The following is a 24,594-nucleotide window of genomic DNA, read 5'->3' as shown; positions in this document are numbered from 1 at the left end:
AAAGAAAAAGATTGATTTTGAAAGGGACAAAAGCCCAGCCTTTGATCCCGATGACACACCAAACCAACGCTGGGTTTGTGCACACACACACACACACACACACAAAAAACGGGCGCTTCTCCTCAGAGAGATAAGGGGAGGCCGTCAGCCATTTTCCTCCTCACGCAGGCAGCAGCCGGCTTCACCGTCGGCGTCAAACCCCCTCAGACATGTAAACAGCCCCATCATTATTCACAACGCTTTCCTCTCCCTCCCTCTCCCTCCCTCCCTCCCAACCCTCTGCAGCCTTTTCAAACTTAAGCAGACGGGACATTTAATCTCTCCAAACGCCACCCCTTCCTCTGTTCTGCCACCCACCCCCGCCGCTAAAATATATGTTTGTATTTTGAAAAGTGAATAAAAGAATCCGAGAGCGCTGAGCCTTACCAGGAATTAGGTCTCCTTTTCCAGGACTGAAAGCCTGGCTGCGTAGGGAGGGCGAGACAGAGCGAGGTGGTGGTGATGGTGGGGGGGGGGTGGGAGCTGACTTTTTTTTTCTCTCTCTCCTCCCTCCTTCCTTCCGTTTCTTCTTTCTTTGCTTCTCTCCCCCCCCCCGCACCACCACCACTTCTTTCCTCCTCTCTCCTGTGCGCGCTTAGGGATGAGGACGGGGGAAAAGGGGAGGTTTTGAGGGGCTTTTTTTTTTGTTTGGGGCTTTTTTTGGGGGGGAGGAGGGGGGGGGGAAGGGAGGAGGGAAGGGAAAGAAATAAAAACCCGTTTGCCCCTCTCTCTATTACCTCTCTCTCTCTCACTTCTCTCCCCCCCGGTTATGCTCCCCTTTTCTCTCTTATTATTTTCTCTCCTCTCTCTCTCTCTCTCTCTCTCCTCTCTCTCGGTTTCTTCTGCTTCTTCTTCTTCTCTTCAACTGGGTCAAACACCAGCCAGTCAGCCCCGCCAGTCAAGTCAGCCACCCCCCCCCCTCCCCCTCCTCTCCCCCGATCTCGACAGGACGGGAGCCACACAACAATATGGCGGCCGTGCGCGTTATCAAAAAAAAATGAGAGAGAGAGAGAGAAAAAAAACACCGCACGAACGGAGCAGACGCAATGGGGCCCCGGCGACGACGACACCGATTCGCGCAAAGAGGAAGAAGGAAAATAAGGGCAGAAGAGTGCGGCGGCGGCGGCGGCTGGAGCTGGAGGAGGAGGGGGAGGATTGTGGAGGAGGGAATCACAGGCCGCCGTGCAGTCGGTTATCTTTCCCTCTCGGCGTTGGGTTTGGTGTGAGGGGTTGAGTGAGTGAGTGAGTGAGTGAGTGAGTGGGAGGGAGGGAGGGAGGGAGATGGGAGAGGGTTAAGGCCGCCTCGGTACCTTTTTCAACCGGAATGAATTCACTCCGGGAGCAAGAACCGTCATGGTGTTTTTTTTTAAAACAGGCGCTCTCTCTCTCTCTCTCTCTTCACAATTATTTTAAAAAATATATATATATATTTTTAAAAAAAAAGAGAGCGCCAGTGCTTCTACATAACTTGTGGGGGCGGCTGAGTTTTTTTTAAAAAAAATCTCTCCCACCCCAAGTTTTTTTTTCCTTATTTCCTTCCTTCCTCTCTCCCTCCCTCCCTCCCCCCCACTCCCTCTCCTTTCCTCCCCTCTCTCTCTCTCTCTCTTATTAAATTGTCTTTATTTTCTGTCCGTTTCACGGCGCCACCGCTTCAAGTCTCCCGACAGTTCAGTGCGCGGCCGCACACCCCGGATGATGATGTCACTGCAAAGGGCCAGCGCCCCCTACCGACCGAGCAACTTTGGCGCCTGCATTTTCTCTTAAAGGGCATTAAAGGGGAAGGGCTATTTGTCTGGGGGGAGGCTGTGAGTGTGCGCTGTGTGTGTATATATGTGTATAAACAATGTTCCATCGACCTGGGTTTCTTTAAGTATGACCGCACCCTATCAGTCAAATGAACAACCACAATATTGATATATAACGCCCTTCAGAGCAGCATCTGAGTGCTTGACTGACAAAACAGTCCTATCGGGTCATTCTGTCTCCAGTGCGGAATTCCCATGAGGTTATTTGCGGACCTGTGGTGGTCCGCCAGAAACGCTGGTCCCTTTCTGGTTGTATGAATCAGTTTGGATGAAGATTTTTCCAAACATCACATTTTGTGATCATTCGATCCATGATTGTTTGTGTGACATTGTCGTGCGCATTTCACTGCTACATTTTACCCACAAAATACACAGTCAATCCACTTTAAAGCATATACTATCTTTGAGGTGTCTCGCTGACATGATTGACACTATAAGAAATGCATGGATTATTTTTTTTCAATCATGCCAATCTGATTGGTTTCTTATTACATTAAGCTTTTGTTAAGTACAGCATCCTGGCTTCAACTACCCTCCTTGGTTAAAGTAATCAAAAAAAGCGAATGAAATGTTGGCCTTTATCTCCAGGAGTCTGGAATACAAGGGGAAAGAAATGATGCTTCAGCTGCGTAGAGCATTAGTCAGACCCCATTTGAAGTACTGCATTCAGTTTTGGGCACCACACCTCAGGAAAGATATATTGGCCCTGGAGGGGGTGTTGCACAGGTTCACCAGAATGTTACCAGGCCTAAAAGGATTAAATTAAGAAGAAAGGCTGCGTGAACTTGGATTGTATTCCCTTGAGTTCAGAAGGTTGAGGAGTTATTTGATTGAGGTATTTAAGATGATAAAGGGATTTGATAGGGTAGATACAGGGACGTTATTTCTTCTGTTGGGGGAATCCAAAACAAGGGGTTATAGTCTTAAAATTAGAACCAGGCCATTTAAGAATGAAATCAGGAAGCATTTTTTCACTCAAAGGGTGGCAGAAATCTGGAATTCTCTCCCCAAAAGGCCGTGGATGCTGGATCCATCCATACCTTCAAGAGTGAGATTGATACATTTTTGGTAGGTCAGGGTATTAAGGGATATGGGGAGAAAGCGGGAAATTGGAATTGAAAGGATTAGTTGAGGTACAGATCAGCCATGATCTAATTAAATGGCGGAAGAGGCTCAAAGGGCTGAACGGCCTCCTCCTGTTCCTATGGAACAGTTAATTATGCACTATAAAAAAAACTTTATTTGCATGTACAAGTGGGATGAGTGGACTCTGTTTGGTTTGCATTGCATGGCAATGGGTTTCCATGTCTATCAGACATCAGGCTGTCTAAAAAAAATGTGNAAAAAAAGTTCTTAGAGCCTGTTCTAAAATTGCCCTTCACAATCCTGAATCTGTGCCCTCTAGTTCTGCAGCCTTGGTGCTTCTGAAAGCATTGTTCCAAGTTTACTTTCTCTAATGGGTATTATATATCAATGTAGTTCTTACTGTGACATCTCCTCTTGGCTGAAGAGCCATATCTTATCTTGTTCCTCACAGCTCAGACCTCTTAACTCTGGGGACCTGAGTCACTCCCTCATGCTGGAGCAACCAAAACTGTATACAATACTCCAGATGCACCAAACTACTCTCAAGTTTCAGCCTGACTTCTGGGAATCTGAACTTGTCATTTTGCAATGACTAACTGGGCAGATTTAGTGTCAGATTCTTCCCCTAATTCCAAAAATTCTATTACTACAATTAGGCAATCAATATTTCAGATCGCCTATTTATGTGAAATTCTTAGCCACTTCAGCTCATAGTTCCATTCAATTCTGGGGAAAGTGGTACTTTGGAGCGACCACCTGAAGTCTCTCCAAAGGTTCCTTTTATTATTTTCCATTCTGAGTTACCTAACTGTAGAGAAAACACCTAAGTGAATGAATCCACTGTGCTTTGGTGCTCAGTCATAATAGACCACAAATATAGACAATCTATGGACCAGGAAAGATCCTATGAGAAATTCTAATTCCTCTGGAACAAAAATAGATTGTCTTCTTTTTTATGGAGAGGATGCACCACAAACATTAGGGAATAAAGACTACGTAAAATAAATTTGGATCTTAATATAAAAATATACTTGAATAATATATGGGGAAGGGGGAATTTGACTGATCACAGAAAGCTGAATGTAAAATAATTATAAAGTATAATGTTAAGAGATGTAGATAGTGTTGTAAAATCAGACCACTGGAAAACGACTCAAAACAAAAACTGAATTATTGCAAACCCACAAAAATGAATAAAAGATTTTTTTGTTACAATGAGACTCATGGATAGAGGCTACATTTTTTCAATGCAAGAAACTGTTGAGGAACTGAGTGTGATTTGATGGGTATGAGCACATGCTAACAACAAAGAAATCCAAATTGTTTGCAATTATATACCAATAACATGCCCCCACCCCCAATGATTTTGAAGCATTAGGGTTCCAGAACATTGTTTGGAAGTCACTCATAAAATATGTTATGGGCATGCAGGAGAGTGGGCTGGGAATTAACTCCCCATGTTCTAATGTTTGCAATTTGGATTAAATAAAAAATTTGGTTAATAAGGAGAAAGATAATTAAGGTTAATTCTAACAATATTTGAGAAAGAAAATAATGATAAAAGAAAATGATCACTTGGAAAAGTAAGTCTAAGTTTTAGGCTGGTTAAATGACTGAATGCCTCCACGGCTGCACGCTCAACCTCACTAAGCCAGTCAGGAAACTGGGTATCTTGTTTGACCCTGAACTGTCCTTTCTCCCCCACATCCGGCACTGCCTACCACCACCTCCACAAGTTGCCAGACTCTGCCAGTGCCTCACCCCTCAGGCTGCCGAAACCCTCACCCACACATTCATCACATCAAGATTCGATTACGGGAACTCCCTCCTCATCGGCCTTCCCAACTCTTCGTTTCACAAGTTGCAGATCATCCAAACTCTGCAGCTCGTGTACTCTCACGCACCAGGCTCCGTGACCCCTTCACTCCCATCTCCCATCACTCCCATCTCGCCTGACTCCACTGGCTCCCCATCCCCCAGAGGATCCAGTTCAAGATCCTCATCCTCACCTTCAAGGCCATCCATGGCCTTGCCCCCTCCTATCTCTCTGACCTGCTGACTCCCTACCAACCTGCCCGCTCCCTCCGTTCATTGGGCTCCGGCCTGCTCCATGTCTCCCGCCCGACCCGCCCTAACATTGGTGGCTGGGCTTTCAGCCTCTCTTCCCCCACACTCTGGAACTCCATCCCACGGTCCCTTCGCATCGCTTCCTCCCTTGCCTCCTCAAGACCCTTCTCTTCAACCGTGCCTTTGGTCACCCTCCCACCGCTCTGCCTTCCCTCACCCCTACACCACCCCTCCCCCAGCTTGGGCCCCAACACCTGACTGTTCAGCACTTTGGGATGTCCTCCCTACGTGAAAGGCGCTCTATAAATGTAATTTTGTTGTTGTTGAATCTGTTCCATGGAAAGTAATTTTGAAAGAGTGATACACATTGAGTCACTTTTTTAATAAAATATGGTTGTGTTCTACAAAGTCGTACATTACTGTTACAGTTTCAAGTTGTGATGTATGCCTGTGCTTCTCATTGTTGGCGAGAGGTTATGGAGTATGCCAGTTTACCCTCTGGGTTTTCTGAGCTGCAGTTAAATAGAAATCTGCCTTTCTTCTGATAGACTGACAGGTTTTAGCCAGACAATGAAGCAAGACTAAATTTTCATTAAATGAAGAGATGTCATCCTATTTGTTCCAATCGATCTTCACTGAGGCTAAAATACAACTGTACACACCAATTAAAATTAGAATAAATTGTAATTTATTACTTAACAGAATAATTAAATAAGTATTCCAATGAAACTAACAAGGTTAGAACATAAATAGAATAAAACAAGAATTCAAGAAACAGTAAATAATTGAAAGGCCCCACCCTGCAAACATATAATGACAATTAGAGATTAATATACCAATACAAAATGCTGAAAGATTTCATAGTGCTATAACAACAACTTGGATTTATATAGTGCCCTCCACGCCGGACAGCGTCTCAGAGCACTTCACAGTAACGAATCCCGGGGCCGAGCCAGGGGGAGGGGGAGGAAGGTGACCAAAGGCGCGGTCGAAAAGAAAGGTCTTCAGGAGGGACCTGAAAGTAGGAAGAGAGGGAGCGAGGCAAAGGGAGTGAGGAAGGGAATTCCAGAGCCTCGGGGCATAGTGGTTGAAGGCACGGCCGCCGAGGGCGGAGCGGAGAACTTTGAGGACAAGGAGGAGGCCAGACCCGGAGGATCGAAGGGAACAGGTACTGTTTTGAGGAGAGAGGAGGTCAGAGAGGTAGGGGAGTGCAGAGGAGTGGAGAGATTTGAATACAAGGGTGAAGATCTTGAAATCGATCCTCTTTGGGATAGGCAGCCAGTGCAGTCTGGCAAGGACTGAGGTAATCGGGGAACGTAGTTTGTTGCGGGTAAGAATGCGGGCGGCAGAGTTTTGGATGATTTGGATTTTATACTTCTTCAGCTTGGATTTCGCTACTTTTTAGGGCTTTGTCTCACATGGTCGAGGATATTTATAACTAATTCTCATTGATAAGTCAAATAAACTGGTCATCCCAGCTTTCAGCAATACTTTGAATTGCTGCAGACCTACCTTGCATTTCTCTTAAGAGCCAGTCAAAATCCTAAGGAGTCCCCATATATGTTCCACCCCTCGCAACACTTCCACCAAGAGAATACTTTTAGATGTGGGACTCATTTTATTCACCTCAGATTGTAAATGATTGAGAGACCCTTCAGGATTCCAGTTCCCTAGTCCAGTGCTCAACCATCCAGACTTCTTCTAAATTCTTGGATCCAGTTTGTATACTATTTACATCCCAGCTAGATTATAGACATTCATTCACTGAATCGTAAGATTGACATCTCAAATGTCCCTCGAAATCCACTGCCTGTACGTGTAAAGAACACATGTACCTTTCTCTCCCTCCATTGACTTTTGAGGGAGCGGTTAGTTAAATTCAGCCAACTTCAAAGTATCACCAAGTTCCAAATAATTATTCTACCTTCTCAAGGATGGTGTGGTTCTCCTTCCTACCTACTATCCCCCTACCTACCTGCCCATACCCTCCGTTCCTATGGCTCCGGTCTGCTCCACATCCCCCGCCCAACCGCCCTACCATCGGTGGCCGGGCCTTCAGCCTCTCAGCCCCTAGGCTCTGGAACTCCATCCCCCAGTGCCTTCGCCGCCTCCTCCCTTTCCTCCTTCAAGGCCGGTCTCAAGACCTTTCTCTTTGACTGTGCCTTCAGCTCCCCTCTCGACTCTCTAACCCCTCCTCGCTCCCTCCCTTCCCTCCCCCTGACCATTTGCCCCCTGCTCAGATCCTGACCCAATTGTCCAGCGCCTTGGGACGTCCTCCCGACCTGAAAGGCGCTCTATAAATGGAATCTTGTTGTTGTTTTAAAGGATTCATTTTCACTAAGTTCATCAACCCAATCTTTCAGCTTACAAAGGAAGTTTCTCTAACAATTATGTTAGGCCCTTTTTTGTCATAATAACAAATATACGATTCAATTTGGTTCTCAGATTTCCATAGGTCGTGTTATAAAGGAATTGCACCAGGATACTCAGTTTAAATGGCACTTTGACCTCAGTGTATTTTTTCAGTATGCTCTAAATTTCTATGCTTCTGATTATATCTAACATACAATTGGGCATTGGGTACTCCTATGCTAAGTTAGCACATGCTGTTACTTTCATTAGAGATGTCAACACTAATTTCTCTTGCCTAAAGGAAATGGAACTCAAGAATAGGGACAAATTACAATAACCGTAGCTGGAATATTATACAATTTAATAATGTAATGAGTGTTTTTGGCAATTACTTTCAAAAGGCTTACCAGGTTTAAATAAGTAGGAATTTGTAGCATATCTTACGATATTACCATATTAACTCTGAATTTCAATGCACAAGAAAGTATCAGTTGTGTATAATTGTAGTTCAATAGTCAGTTACACCACCAAGTATTTTGACTTTTTGAAGAGGTCTATCAGATTTCTCCACTCCCTTCATTCTAGAGTATTCCCAAACACTAAAAGCAGAACATTGCAGTTAGGGTTGACCAGGTCTTAGGCACATTTCATTGTCTGTTTAAAGTACCTCATATCACATTATCGAGATGTCTCAAAGAGCTTCACAGTATTTTACTGTGAAGAGCGGTGATTGTTTTTAAGGAAATCCAAGGTTTCAGAATACAGATACATTTCTAGAACCAAGATACCCTGTAATCATGACAGTGATGTCCAGTCTGTGTCTATGAGTTCTGGCTTTGTGATGCATAAAAATCTAAGTGAACAGCAGTGGGGGGAGGTGGGGTGGAGTTCCATATGGGTTTGAACTTACATTTCTTCGCAGTATTTCTGAATGTGTTAATTTGGGATAATGCTTCAATTCAGGCTTACATTTTGAAGCAATTTTCTGGAATTCTTCAAAGAACCTAAAATTACTGAAGACTAAATTTAAAATTTGCCCATTCCAAAACGCTAAGGAAAACCGTCTGGACGTTCTCATCTGGAAGATTTCCTGCTCACAGGAATTTGGAGCTGTATACAGATACAAACAGGCAAGCAGATACAAATTTTGCTGTGCCATTTTAAATATATTGAGTCTGCGTTGCCACTTACAGTGAGTGCATATCATGAAAACGTTTCTCTTCTTCATCAGATACAGAATTCAAACTTATTTTAAAAGTACAATTAGATTAGGTAAAATACTCCTCCTGTCACTGGGAATAAAAGTCCCAAGCCCTCACTTGGTACACAATAATAATCCTTGCATTTGATATAGCATTTTTAACATCATTGAGACGTCACAATGGGCTTCACAGAATATATTGAAAGTGAATTGCCTGTATATTTTGTCGGTGAAACTCAGCAGCCAATTGCACACAGCAGTGTTCCACAAATAGTTGTGGATTGAGTCACAAATTATTTTTTTAAAGAGATTATTACCCCTGGAAAAGCCATCTGCTATCGACTAACAACCGGATTCCTACTTTCTGCTAAAAGGAGGTGAATGTGAAGCGTAGAGTTGAATGTGAACAAGACTGAGGCCCTCCTAATTGGCCTGCGCCAGCGCTTCTGCACCTCAGGCTCTGGCAGCATCAACCTCCATGGTTGCACACTTCAACTCACAAGCCAGTTAGGAACCTAGGTGTCTTGTTTGACCCTCAACTGTCTTTTCTTCTCCACATCCAAGCCATGACACACTCTGCCTTCCCTCACCTCCGTAACATCGCCCGACTCCACCACTACCTCACCCCTCAGGCCGCTGAAACTCTTCTTTGTGCCTTCATCACCTCCAGGCTTGACTATGCAAACATCCTGCTTGTCGGCCTTCCCAACTCCTCCCTCCACAGGCTGCAGATAATCCAGAACTCTGCAGCCCGGGCCTCTCCCACACCAAACTCCATGACCCCATTTCCCCCACTCTCGCCCGACTCCACTGGCTCTCTATCCTTCAGAGGATCCAGTTCAAGATCCTATTCCTCACCTACAAAGCCCTCCATGGCCTCGCCCCACTTAATCTCTGCGACCTCCTAACCCTCTACCAACCCGCCCGCTCCTTCCGCTCAGCCGGCTCCAGCCTGCTCCACGTCCCCTGACCCACCCGCCCCACCATTGCCGGGAAAGCCTTCAGCCACTCTGCCCCCAACCTCTAGAATTCCATCCCCCAATCACTGCGCCTCACCCCCTCCTTAAAGTCCTGCCTCAAGACCCTCCTCTTTGACCATGCCATCAGCCACCCCTCTTCCCCTCCCCTCCCTTCTTCCCCTGTGACCTCAGCTCAGGTCTGAAATGCTGTACACTGTCCAGCGCCTTGGGACGTCCTCCTGATGTGAAAGGCGCTGTACAAATGTAATCTTGTTGTTGTTGTTGTTTTATGGAGTAAGGAAACTTGCCTAATATGTCACCCTACCCGGGAATCAAACCCAGGTCCTTTCGCTTGCGAGGCAAGTGCTCTAATCAAATGCTACAGGATTCCACAATACCATACCATGGCGACTGTTTAAAATACTGTATGAAAAGCATTGGGATGTTCAGAGAAATCAGTCCTAAATCTGTCAATAAGGAAGTGCTAAGAAAAAAGTCTGGACTTTCTCCCCTGGAATTCTAACACTCCCACTGATTTAGCACACAGTTTTACACGATTTCTGTGCCATTTCTTATCGTCTCCACAATAATTAAAGAACAGAATAAGTTTAGGAATACAACAACAAGATTACCATGGAGTTTGATGCTGCCAGAGCCTGAGGCGCAGAGGCGCATTTCTGACTACTATATTTCCGACCCTATATGAGTATAAAGAAATATAAATGTAGTGTTTAGAAAGACATGTGACTCTGGTCTGTGAGCTGGCATAAGGCAGTAGAGGCAGTAAAAAGAATGGTTTATTGGTGACGAATAGAAACGAGAGCTTGATAAAGGGAGATGAATTACAAAAAATGGAGAACACCCAAAACAAATAAGATATATACATTGCAGCATGGTCAAGGCTATAAAAGTGGAGACACTTTGGTTCAAGAAAATGCATAATCTCGAGACTCATCCCCGTCAGTAAGGCAGAGATATTGGAATACGGTCTCAGAGTAAGGTTCAAAATGTGAAAGTTTCTGAAAGAAGAACAGAAACTTGTGAAATAAGCTTGAATACAGTTTTGAAAACACAAGAAAAATTCAGGGCTATGTTATTCAAGAGAAATTAATTCTTTTTGTTTAACTCCATCAATTCCTGCAACATACATTATGTTAATATGGAATCTTGTAGCTTGGCGGTTAAAGCACTCCCCTCGCAAGCGAGAGGACCTGGGTTCAATTTCCGGGCAGGGCGAAATGTTGGGCAAGTTTCCTTACTCCACACGCCTCTGTTTACATAGCAATAAAGAGGGACCCAATTGTTAGTTGATTGGCAGATCGCTTTTCTAAGGGGAATAATCCCTTCAAAACAAAAATAATTTTTTTTTAAATAATAATAATTTGGTCACTCACTCCACGACTGTTTGTGGGACACTGCTCGCACAATTAGCTGCCACGTTTCACCCACAAAACATACAGTCAATTTACTTTACAACATATTCTGTGAAGCACTTTGAGACGTCTCGAAGACGTTATAAGGCACGATATCAAAGGCAAGAATTATTATTCTATATTATAATATGGATTTTATGTTTTACATCTCTGCCATACCATATTAGAATTACTATTAGTTAAATTTGTCTTTCCTTAAAGGATGAAGTTTAACCATAAATCTTGGCAGTGTGCAGCTTGCTCTAATAAAAGTTTGTACCATAGGGTTTATTCAGAAACTTTTTAAAATCTTCTTCCAACTACTTTGGAAAATCAGGCTTTTTCCCCACCACCAGCAGAGAAAAGCCTGATTTTCCCCATTCTTTTGCATCCCGAGACCTGAAATCCTAATGGTTGAGCTTTAAGAACATTGCATTAAAATTGTGCAAAATTTCAAAAACTTTTAAAGTTCATTCTTAATTTGGAAATGAGTTTTCTGCAGTTCTCTTTCAACTGAAATCCTGTTGGAGGTTAAAGATGCCATGAAATTATTTGAAAAGAGAAAAATGTTTCTCCAAGAATCCTGGTCAACAATTTTGCAAATGAATATGTTATTTAACTCATGGCAGTTTTTGAGCACTGGTGTGAGAAAAATAGATGCCGTGTTTATTTACCTATACAAACACTCAATACACTTGGTATTAATTGCTGTAAACTGCTTTGAGATGTTTCAAATTTATCAAAAGCTATAAAAATGTATGTACAGTATTTTTCATTCTTTAGGGAAGAATATGATAGTTTTGCCTCTACATAGATGTCTCTGTAGCAATGGAACTCAGTCCATGGCGTGAAGCATCTGTTTGTCCTTAGCCACATTAATGCTATAATGTTAATTTGAAAAAGAAATAGGGNAAAAAACAACTAGAAAAAAATATTCAGCCCTAGAGAACAAGTGTAAGATGCGTAAATGATAAAGGAAATAAAACTCCGAAAGAGAAATAAGCAAAAACATAAAGAAAAACAGGAATTCAAAAGAGGACAAGGAAATGTTACTGAAAGTAAGACAGAATCCAAAAAGTAAGAAGCAAATTTAACTAACTTAGGAAGAAACAAGAATAAAGAATAGATTTTATAAAAAGCAAAATAAAGGGTCAAAAGAGACAAGCTACAATTTATAAAAGCTGAAAATATTTAACTGGAGAGTTGATGTCACAAGCAGTGCAGGAGTTATAGGAGTTTGCCAATTTATAATGTAATAGAAAATTATGAATATTATAGTAACAGTGGAATATTTACTTTCAGGTTTTTTTATATTGTACAATAATCTGCAAAAAAAATGGGAAATCGAATTATTTAATGTATTTTTAGAGGCACCAAAAGTAGTTGATAATATCAATTCTCAGATAACCTTCACTGCAAAACCCTTAGAACATATACTTACAGATAAAGCACTTGCCAAGACTTTTCTGATTTGTTTCCAAACAAAGATCTTAAAGGCATAAGTCACTTCTAACTGCAAACAACCCTGACTGGCCCGTGATGTCATTATTGCAAAAAGAAGATTTTTTCTTTTCTTCAGGCCATAGATAGTTTATGAAAATATTGCTTCTTTCATAATAATATAATAATCCTTCCATTTGACATAGTGCCTTATTATGTCTTCTAGACGTCTCAAAGCGATTCACAGAATACTCTGTAAAGTGAATTGACTGAACAGAAACTGCTCTGGCCAAGGTCACAAACGACATGCTGACCATGTGTGACCAGGGCTCCCTCTGCCTCCACGTCCTCCTCGACCTCTCCGCCTCCTTTGACACCGTGGACCACTCAATCCTCCTCCACCCCCTCTCCTCCCACCTCAACCTTCAAGGTTCTGTCCTTGACTGGTTCAGGTCCTACCTTTCAGACTGCCTCCACTTCGTTGCGGCAAACGCTTCTCCTCCAGCCCCCGCACTGTCTCGTTCGGTGTTCCTCAGGGCTCTGTTCTTGGTCCCCTCCTCTTCACCCTCTACATGCTCCCCATTGGTGACGTCATCCGCAGACATGGGGTAAATGACACCCACCCTCTCTGCTTCCACCCTCAACTCCAGGACTACTGGCGTCCTGACCGACTGCCTGTCCGACATCAAGTCCTGGATGAGGGCCAACTTTCTCCAACTGAACATCAGCAAGACCGAGGTCCTCCTGATTGGCTCGCGTCAACGCCTCCGCACCTCAGGCGCTGGCAGCATTAGCCTCCACGGCTGCACACTCAACCTCACTAAGCCAGTCAGGAACCTGGGTGTCTTGTTTGACCCTGAACTGTCGTTTCTCCGCCACATCCACGCCATGACTGGCACTGCCTACCACCACCTCCACAATATTGCCAGACTCCGCCACTGACTCACCCCTCAGGCTTGATTCCGGGAACTCCCTCCTCATCGGCCTTCCCAACTCTTATCTTCACAAGCTGCAGATCATCCAAAACTCTGCAGCTCGTGTTGTACTCTCACGCACCAGGCTCCGTGACCCCATCACTCCCATCTCACCTGACTCCACTGGCTCCCCATCCCCCAGAGGATCGAGTTCAAGATCCTCATCCTCACCTTCAAGGCCATGCATGGCCTTGCCCCCTCCTACCTCTCTGACCTTCTGACTTCCTACAAGTCTGCCTACTCCATCTGTTCATCGGGCTCCGGCCTGCTCCATGTCTCCTGCCCGACCCTCCCTACCATCGGTGGCCGGGCTTTCAGCCTCTCTGCCCCCACACTCTGGAACTCCATCTCACGGTCCCTCCGCCTCGCTTCCTCCCTTGCCTCCTTCAAGGTTGGTCTCAAGACCTTTCTCTTCGACCGTGCCTTTGGTCTCCCTCCCATCTCTCTGCCTTCCCTCACCACTACACCACCCCTCCCCCATGCTCGGGCCCTGACAACTGACTGTTCGGTGCTTTGAGATGTCCTCCCGACGTGAAAGGCGCTCTATAAATGTAATTTTGTTGTTATTCTTGTATATTTGTGGACGAAACTCGTCAGCCAATTGTGCACAACAGTGTCCCACAAACCGTCGTGGTTTAGGTGACCAAATTATTGTTTTTTAATTTGTTATTTTGAAGGGATTATTACCCCCAGACAAGTGATTTGTCAATCAACAAGAACTGGGTTCCTACTTACTACTAGATAAACAAAGGTGTGTTGCCCAACGTTTTGACCTGCCCATGAATCAAACCCAGGTTTCTGGCTTGCGAGGCAAGTGCTCTAACCACTGAGCTATAAGATTCCACAAAACTATTGAAAAAAATGTTACATATAATTTAGCACTGTTCTCAGCGGAATTGGTGTTGAAACCTACTTGTAATGCTGGTGTCATACCTCAAATATGCGTTACGGATGTCTCTTGTTCCTTTTGGTTAATGAAAGTGATTTTTATAATCTGAACTGGTTTCTGGCTGTTTTTTTTTGGTCAGCCGGGTGTCTGACACACACAGAAACCCATCACCGGCTAAAAAACTGCATAGCTTTAATATTGTTACCACTATCTGGCAAGCTTTCCCTCTGCTGCTTGTTCAGCAAGGACCACCCTGCCCGTTAGGGCTTTGGCCTGCTGGGTTATTCAGAACTCTGCAGCCCGTGTCCTCTCCCACCCTAGTCTCCACGATCCTATCAACCCCATCCTTTCCCAACTCCACTGGCTTCCCATTACACAGAGATTACAGTTCAAGATCCTAGTCCTCACCTTCAAAGCCTTTCACGGTCTTGCTCCCCCCTACCTCTGCAACATCCTAATCCCCTACCATCCTGTTCGCTCCCTCTGCTCTGTGGCTTCCGGCCTGCTTCACATTCCTCGTCTCGCTCACCCCATTATTGGCGGGCGGGCCTTCCATTACTCTGCCCCCATCCTCTGGAACTCCAACCTGCAGTCCCCTCCGCCTCACCCCCTCCCTCGCCACCTTCAAGACCCATCTCAAGACCCTTCTCTTCGTCCATGCTTTCGATCTCCCTGCTTCCCCCCCCACCCTCCACAGTCCCCGACCCTGACCCCCAGCTCGGGTCAGTAACTCTGTCTGTCCAGTGCCTTGGGACGTCCTCTCAATGTGAAAGGCACTATAAAAATGTCATTTTGTTGTCGTTGTTAACAGGAGCTGAGTGGGATGATTCCCTACCCCCAGTGACTGATCATTCTGGTTGATCTGAGATCACAGTACAAAGTCTGCTGAATTGACAATAATGTGACAGAGATTGTAACATGAAAGGCTTTTTCAAATGAAAAGGTAATTTTCACAAAGAGTTTGTTCTGCTGGGGCTAATGTATAGATAACGTGGGGGAAATTTACAGTATGTGATATGCTAAATAACACCAGTACTAGACATAACATACATCAAATGTGTCTCCTCCTCTCCCATATTTATGAAATTCACATTTCTTTTTGAATTATTTATTAACAGAATTCTTTCGACCCACGGAACTCTGCTCTGGATGTAAATTGTGTCGATGTATGTGGGAACCCTATTTTAATGCTCCAATATACTGTTGCTTTGCTATAATGCTGGTGTTCTGTGGACCTGCTCTATCCACAAATGCAGCACACCCAGCTGCCGTGGCCGAGAAGCTGACTTCCAGGACTAAAAGAATGATCGACTTCTGGGCTGACTTCCTGTAGATGTGCACTATATGCAGGAAATATCATTAACATCACTGTCTGTACATCCTGAATGCATAATAAGCGCAGGAAGCACCATTAACTTTACTTCATAAAGGAAGCTTCCTGCACAAAGCACACATTCTGCAACATACAGTTAATGGTATCAATTGCTGTACGCAATTGGCTGCCACATTTCGCCCACAAGATATACAGTCAATTCATCTTCCATTATATTCTGTGAAGCATTTTTAGACGTCTCAAAGACATGATAAGTCGCTATATCAAATGTACAGATTATTATTATCATCAACAGTGATCAGACGTTGGCCATTTTGTGTACTTTGTTTATAACATAGCCACTGAACTATCAAACCCAGTGAACTACACTATAAGGGGATTTCCCTGAACATCCAACCCTCATTTGCAAAACTCAGATTCCTCACTGAGGAATGCCTTGATAAATATTGCAACTTAGACACCTTTATCAGACATTGCTTCTTTTGGTAAAGATTCTTGTTGCATCTGAGAAGTAAATTTCAGAGTAGTTAACATCTCTATGGAGTAGCATGATCTGATTGTCAGGCAGCTATTTACATGAAGCCACTAAAAAAAACTGACAGAAGAAACCTAGCACACAAAGAGATATAGATAGAACTTTAAACTGCAATGTAGGAAAACATATCTAGCTTCTTCTCATTGATTTTATCCTCTGACCCTACTGTCATGTGGTGAGTCTGATTTGTTAAGTTTCTGAAACAAGAAAATGGTCAGGGGTTGGCTATTTTGGTCAGGAGTTGGTTGTTTGCAATCCATCTCAAATAACTATTTTACAGCAATTTTCTATTCGGTTATAAAAAAAATTGGCACATTGGCCCAACATTTGATCAAGTCTTATTTTGTAAGACCATTTGGTTTTAAAATATTAAGATCATATAGAATTGTGGAAAATTCTTAAATTCAGTTCTAATCTGGAAATTACTTTTCTGCAGCTCTTAAAAATAATCAGCTTCCAAATTAAGATTGAGTTTAAGGATTTTTCACAATTGTGCACAATCTTGAATTTTTATGGCCACTGGGTGGAAGTTTAGGCCTCTGGAGTGAGGCTGTTTACACTATACATTTAATGCCTATGTTAGGGACTTTCCAGTGGTCTACCAAATGCACAACATGTGTCACGTGATCAACTTCATTCAGGAAGTCCTTATGTACTCACCGTCTATCATGGACAAATATACATGGAAACCAATCTTTTGTTAAACCTGAATTATCACGGCTATTGTTAATCCAAAATATTCTATACTTCAACAAAATACCTAATCAGCGCACTAAATAACATATCAAAGTTAATTGTACAGTGCAGTAAATCCCATCTCACTCCAGGTATCCGGAATTTGAACCTAGGTGGTCCGGGCACGAATCCTAAAACATTTTTTTTAAATTTGCGTACCAAAAAGGCCCACGCGCAGATTCCTGACTCCCAACTCTCCTAACGCACGCCAATGCTACGCCTCAGCAGCTATCTTTGCTGGCCTTCTCAGTGACCAGGGATATCGACTTTGATTGGGATTGTTTGATAGCTTATTTGCTATCTTCTGCTTGTGGGATTCAAACAATTACAATGCCGATGATTGATCAATTTATTGTAGCATTACTGGCCAGGACATCAGCACAAACTAATTTCTCTTTTAAATTAGTGTCAAGGGATCTATAACATCCCCCTGAATAGGCAGACCACACCTTTGGCAGATCATGATGGCTTCTTATTTTACCGAATCTGCAGATTTTGAAATGGATGAATCATATTTGGGGACAACAAGAAGTATTTTTCTGAAGTAACCTTTGAATAGAATCAAACTGAAGGACACCTTCACAAGGAAACCTTGCCAACAATTCTGAACTTGAGAAAGCAGACTTTATTATTGTTGAAACAACATATTATGGGTCATTATTGAATGCCTTGAAGGATTCATACCTGCATTTTTCAATGCATATTGTATAATTGTTCCAATCATCTATCGGAACAACTTTGCAATATTTCCTATGATTAATCCAGGTCAAAAGTCCTCAGATGTTATCCTGCTTTCGGTGTTTTTTTGGTAAGAATGTTTCAATCTTTTCATAGACCCTCCCTGATGAACCTTTTAATTTTTGTGCCAAGAATGTGCTTTGTAATTTTGTGAATTGTTGCACAAGCTGGCACAAATCTGGAGTGTACAATATGATTTCTCCTGAGGCCCGAGTAACTCCTGAGTAGCTGCTGTTCCAACTAACTTGAAACTGTATCACAACATTGCTGAGTCATCACTGAAAATGGAGCTTTGGCAGCATATGAACTGGACAGATATCAAAAACATATTGGATGGCCCATGACGACTTTTGCTGAGCACTGGAACAGCTTTCACAGCATGTTTAAATGTCTGCTAGAACCTTCTGATGAGTTCCGTGCTTATTTCTTTCAAGTTAAAATATCATAGTTCATTGTACAGTGCTGAATGCAAAATATGTAACTACACAATTTACCACACAGGCTTAATATCTCGACCACCCATCTTTACGTAAGGATCAGCAGAACAGCAGATTTTGACACATTCATCAGCTTTTTTCAAATACTTACTTTTTTTTCCATTTGTGTTTTGCCCATCCGGTGAAGGATGTCAATGAGTGGAGCTCTGCAAATGTGGTTAAGTGCACATGCTTTCCCTACTGCAAAGCTGCAAAGAACTCAGTGCTGACTTCCCCACTGCTCTTGAAGCAGGTGCCATTGGTCTCGTGACACTAAAGTCATGAAGGGGCAAGATTGAAAATAATGAAATGTAAGGTCAGAAATCCAAGAACTGAAACACAACTGCCTGCAAAGTGGAACTGATACTATCATGTCTTCAGAAGAGGAGGAGGGGCAGAAAACTGGAGAATTAGAATTAGCAGAGTTTAAGGAGAAAACAAACTTGCAAAGTTAACATAAGCTTAAATTACAATTTGTAAAGAGCTGTCTGCATTTTTACCTAGAGTTTTTAAGGTAAAACAAGGTCCCACCTGCCTAGTCAGATGTATTTTATGATCTTCCTGTGATCTCCTCCAACCACACTATCTGGGCTACTCACTTTGTTCAGCAAACATGGGCATGCTTGTTATCCACCGCCCTATCCACCCACCATGAGCTGTCAGGCCTTTTGCCAATCTGCCCCCACTTTCAGCATCTCTATCCCTCTAACTCATTCGCTCCCTCCTCTCTTTCAAGGCATGTCTCAAAATATACCTGTTTAACTATTCTTTCAGTCATCGTTTTAATAATATATGCAGTAATATATTTATTCTCTTACAGTAATTTACCTGTCACAAACTACAGTAAATTATGCCATGCACATTGGAGTAGAAGCCTGAATACAGGACTAAGCAAGGAAAACTACAATTAGAATAAGGTTCTTGGCAAACAAAGCAGAGCCTCTGTCATTGAGAAAACTGAGTCTGGGAAGAAATGTCGCATTGCTATGGGAACAACCAGAACTGTCAGGCTGGACTAAGAGAATAGGGAACACTTGAAATAAATGCTCAAACAACCTTATGTATGGCAGCGTAGGCAACAATGTTGTACAAAAGGACTGGTTTTGACAGCTTGTGGTAAAGATTATCTTAGTCTCATTACCATGTAAAGTTTTAATAAAATATGAGACTGGTAACAGGAATACACTGAAGAAAACTATTAGTAAGTGACAGGCTTTTATAAACACAAGCTCTCCTTGAATTCACATTCAAATCTAATGTTGCCTAATTTAATTTACAGTCATGATTTCTCCTGTTCATTAGTTAGCTTTTACTCTGTTTTAAGGTGTCTATATAGAAATTATAAATATATGTAGAAGTTTTGATTTTAAGTTAAACCAATTCATTAAAATATTACTGGATAGAAAATTTTGCAGATGATGTTAATTTATATAGCAGCAAAAATCCATACAGAAACAAAGAGAAAGGGTGACCAAATAGGTAGATATTGGGTCTAATAAGATTCAAAATCTAATGGGATTCTTTAAGGAATCCAACTGGGGGACTCCTTCTAATAAGTATACATTGATGTACACACGTTGACTCACATGATCTCCAGTCCAAAAGTAGTTTGTGCAGAAATCTCAGAGTTGGCGTGACGTTCTTCTAGTTTTCTTAATAAGCAATCCTGTTAGAAATCACCCAATTATTAGACTCCAGTCTTACCACTAATTGGAATTAAGTTTAAACCAGTACTTGCAAGCCTGATTCTACCAGGAAACCCACGAGTAAGAGCTTTATTGTCACAATCCATTTTCTCAGTTAATCTGCTCACAATGACAGATTTGTCAAAACTATAAAATCTAAATCCCAGATGAAAAATGCCATAAAGGTCCTCACTTCAGATGATTATGGTCTGGAACATTACAGTTTATCAATGAGAAAGTGAATTAATTAATTTAAAAAGTGTTTGTATATCTGAACTCATACAAATGCAAACCCTGGTTTGGCTTTGGGCCCAGTAGCCTTTCTCACTCCTGGACACCAGCCTTTCTCTTTCAAATAGGATATTAGCCTCTTATGAAATCATTTGATATGTTGCCTTAATTTTTTTGGTACATTGATTTTTTTTCTGTATATAGTTAGGGGTTATAAGCTACTTACTGTGTGGCACTCCACTCCAGAATTGAGTCATTTCCCAAACTTCTAGTGTTGCTTTTGGTATTATATTGTATTTGTAAAATGAAAACTAATGGTTTTAAAAAGAAAAAAATGCAGACCTATATCAGACTATTCAGAATCTAACACATATGCTGGGAAGATCCAAGACAGAGGTCTTTTGCTGAGATAATCACTGTTCAAAAGGAAACCCAGGATAAATACATATCTTGTTCATGAATGTGCATGTGACAATGTGCGATCTGGAGTTACACTCAATCAGATTGATGGTTCATTCCATTGGTGACCCTTTAAAAGGATGACTGCTGTCAAGGCATCGCTGAAGTGTCTTTTCAAGAGTAAGGAAAGTATGTGCCTAAAATATTTCAGTGTTTTTAAGTAAGGCTGAGGCTTTTCCATTGTGATCAAAAATATGCCTGATTTTATCATTCAGTAAGTTACAACAACAGCAACTTGCATTTATATAGCGCCCTTCATGTCAGATGACGTCTCAGACCGCTTAACGTGACAGAGCCTAATGCGAATTGAGAGTTGCAGCTGGAGGAGGAGAAGTAGATTTGGGTGTCATCCGCATACATGTGGTAATTTACCCTGTGTCTGCGGATGACATCGAGGGAGCATGTAGATAAGGAAAAGAAGGCGGGCAAGGATGGAGCCTTGGGGTACCCCACAGGTGATGCAGGGGGCAAGAGCAAAAACCATTGGCCAAGATGAAGTTCTGGAAATTGGTTAGGTAGGACTCAACTATCTGAGTGCGGTCCCACAAAGGTGGATGAGGGAGGAGAGGCGGTGGAGGAAGATGGCATAGTCGATTGTGTTGAACGCAGAAGAGAGGTCCACGAAGACAAGGAGGCAGAAGAAGCCCTGGTTACAGAGAGAGAAAGGACATTATTTATTACTTTGATGAGTACTGCCTCTGTGCTGTGGGCTGGACAGAAACTGGACTGGTTCAAGTAGAGAGTGGAGAGCGAGGCGTGAGCAAAGTTGATTGGCAACAATGTGTTCCAGGGATTTGGCCAGGAAGGGCAGGTTTGAAATGGGATGGTAGTGCACAAGGTTGAAGGGATCGAGAGTAGGTTTTTAAGGAGGGGATTGATAACAACTGATTTGAAGGGGATTGGGACTGAATCTGAGAGGGACTGAATTAGTGTTTGCCAGCAGTGGATAGAATATTTAATTCTATCAAATATTCAATTTGCAGTTTGTGGCAGAATTTTATTCAGGAGATACTCAGAGGAACGTTTATTGAGTCTTGTCCAAATTGCTGTGCAATAATGGTCGGATATTCCTACTAGAAACCAACTTTAGTTTTTTTTTGACTGGTATAAGTGCAAAATACTGAGTTTATAAAATCTGTCATGTACAATGTTATTTGACCTGAATTACAAATGATATTCAATATGTTATTGACCTATCAAGAAAGAATGATTTCTCTTCCACTTTGAAGGCTACAAGTTGATTCTTCATTGCTTTAATACCTTTGATTGGATACGTACATGGTGTTTTTAATAGCTTGTGGAGCCCATTCCTGGAAAAGAAATCTTCCAGTTCATTATTTCCAGCAGAGAAAATCAGTGGTTTGATTTATGAGACAGCATTTTGTACATCTTAGCCTTTAATAATATTAATAATAATAATCCTTGCATTTGATATAGCACTTTTCACTTCGGGAGGACGTCTCAAAATGCTTCACAGAACACACTGTAAAGTGAATTGACTGTATATTTGTGGACGAACGCGACAGCCAATTGTGCACAGCAATGTCCCACAAACAGTCGTGGATTGAAAATGACCAATTTATTGTTGTTTTTGGTTTTGGCGGGATTATTATTAGGAGTGTGGAGTAAGGAAACTTGCCCAAGGTTTTGCCCTGCCTGGAATTGAACTCAAGTCTCTCACTTGCAAAGCGAGTGCTCTAACCACTGAGCTACAGGACTCCACTTTCCAGTGTTGCGTGCTAATCTTGAAAGGTTATTCTCCAATTGGAAATCTTTAATGGGTGAAAAGAGAGCAAAAATAATAATCTTTACATTTGATATAACTTATCTGAAGGATTCTTAGCCATGTATTGGGAGAAGTGCTCTTCTCTTTTCAAATAATGTGCTGGGTTCTTTATCACTACTATGGCAAAACCTCATTTCTCATCTGAAGTATGGCACATCTGACAAGGTAATGTTCCTTGTCACTGCTCTGACATTCTGGATTATGTGCTCGAAATCCTCACGTAGGGATTGAACCCACCACATTCTAACCCAGGAGTGGGAGTGCTACAAAGCTGAAACCTAATTGTTCAAAGAACATAACAATTCGCTCGGTGAAAGAAGACAAAGGTGCATCATGTTCACCTTCCACCAACCGGACAGTCACATGACATGTTGTGTCCCAAACTATATATTTTATCCCGAGATATTATTACCTAACAGAAATCTATCTAATTTGTTCTTGAAAGTATCAATACTTCCTGCTTCCACTGTCTCCCTAGGGAACCTGTTCCATACGTTTACTACTCGCTCACCGAAGTAACGTTTCTGCAGATTTGTTCTGAATTTACCCCCTTCAATTGCAGACTGTGTTCTCTGGTTCTACTGTTCAGTACAAGATATCAGTACATCGTGGTCTAAATTATCTAGTCCCTTTAGAATCCTAAAGACTCTGATCAACCTTCTCTTCTCCAGAGTGAACATGCCCAGTTTATCTAAATGCTCCTCACGGTCTAGTCCCTCATCTCCTCAATCATTTTGGTTGCCCTCCTCTGTATCCTCTCAATTGCTGCAATATCCCTTTTATATTGCGGTGATCAGAATGGCACACAGGATTCCAATTGCAGTCATACCAGTGATTTATAAAATAGCAGCATTACGCCACTATTTTGGTTCAATATTGTCCTTTTAATACAACTCAGCATCTGTTTTCTCTTACTCACTGCTAATGCGCATGGTTGCGATAGGTTACCTTTATTGTCAATCAGGATCCCCGGTCCATTTCATTTTCCACACAGATTATTTTCTTTTCATTTAAATAATAGTCACTTCCTGCATTTTTTTGTCCCACGTGAAGCACTTTGCATTTCCCTACATTGAATTTCATCTGTCATCGATCTGCCCAATTCCCAAGTATGTTCAAGTTCTCCTGTAACTTATCCTGCTCATTTTTACAGTCTACCTTCATTAGTTTATTAGCCACTGGGCCTGTGACTCCTAGTTCCAGATCCTCCAAACCTATCCAAGGTAATTGAAAAGGTACCGTATTATTCATTATAATGAGGAGAGGAGAAAAGCTACAGTTTTAATTCTCTTTGCATAATTAAAACTAAAGTTGATATGAATATCTTAGCAATGATAACTTTTAATTTTTATTTATTTTTGGATGGAATGAATTATACTGTATTTACGATGGTTGGAACCTAAATTGCTTAATAAATTCTGTTTATTGTTGGATTTTACCCTAATTTTATCAATGGAAGACAACTGAAAATGCTACAACTGTAGATTTCGTGAAAAACAAGATAATTAAAAATAAATAGTGATAATATCACAAGACAAATGCAGTTGGTATCAGATCTATTCAACAATCAAAGGTTAGTATAAGAGTAATGCATGTTTTCGTGTAACTCCAATTGTAAAATTATTCCCAAAAGCAGATTTGTTTCCAAGCCAAGCAATGTTTAGTATTTTTATTTTCCGTTTTCACTATCTTGCTTGACCAATCCTCTTATTGAGTATAAGGAAAATGAACATACAAACTAAACTCATTGTCAAGATGACCCTGTTTGCTAGTAAATTGCCCCCTGAATTCTCTTTGGTCACTTCACGCAGTGTCCCTCCTTCACCCACAGACTATGATGGGGTAAGCTAATCATATTGGAAATGACAGGGAGGAGCACAAATTAGGGTTTATTATACACCAGTAACTACAAATTGAAATCTTCTTTGTTACATCTTCATAATGGAATTTCCCATTTTAAGGAATTTCGGATTCATCATATCTCAGTAAACATCTCAAAAGGGGATTTTACTGCAATCTCCCTGAGGCCAGGGGTAGCTCTAACTATCGGCAAATTATGCAGTTACCTTGGGCAGCAGACTGCCTACGGTGACAAATTTCTGGGAGAAACAATTTTTTTTAACACTAGACCAATTAAAGTGAATTGACTGTATATTTTGTGGGTGAAACGTGGCAGCCAATTGCGCACAGCAGTGTCCCACAAACAGTTGTGTATTGAGTGACCAAACTATTATCATTGATGTCCTTTTTTGTGGAGTAAGGAAACTTGCCTATTTCTTCATTACCCACCACCTCCCCCATACGTCCATTCAATCATTAGGTCAAATAGCAAGGGTGAAGAGGTCATGGACTTCCTTACCTCTAAAATAGAAAACATCTGGCTGGCAGCCTC

At 42.0% G+C, this 24,594-nt stretch overlaps 1 protein-coding gene across 1 annotated transcript in view; it reads right to left on the bottom strand.

Annotated features, from left to right (window-relative positions):
* The window catches only part of usp9 (ubiquitin specific peptidase 9), a 91,283-nt gene extending 90,801 nt beyond the window's left edge, over window positions 1-482 (bottom strand). The window contains exon 1 of the mRNA XM_042334406.1: window positions 427-482. The gene's annotated coding sequence lies outside the window, so the exon portion shown is untranslated. The remainder of the gene's footprint in view (window positions 1-426) is intronic.
* Between the last annotated feature and the right edge of the window lie 24,112 nt (window positions 483-24,594).

The sequence above is a fragment of the Callorhinchus milii genome, unplaced genomic scaffold, assembly GCF_018977255.1.
Source record: "Callorhinchus milii isolate IMCB2004 unplaced genomic scaffold, IMCB_Cmil_1.0 Scaffold4, whole genome shotgun sequence".
NCBI classification, from domain to species: Eukaryota; Metazoa; Chordata; class Chondrichthyes; order Chimaeriformes; family Callorhinchidae; genus Callorhinchus; species Callorhinchus milii.
The sequence above is the reverse complement of the archived record's forward strand: the minus strand, read 5'-3'. Positions and strand labels throughout refer to the sequence as shown.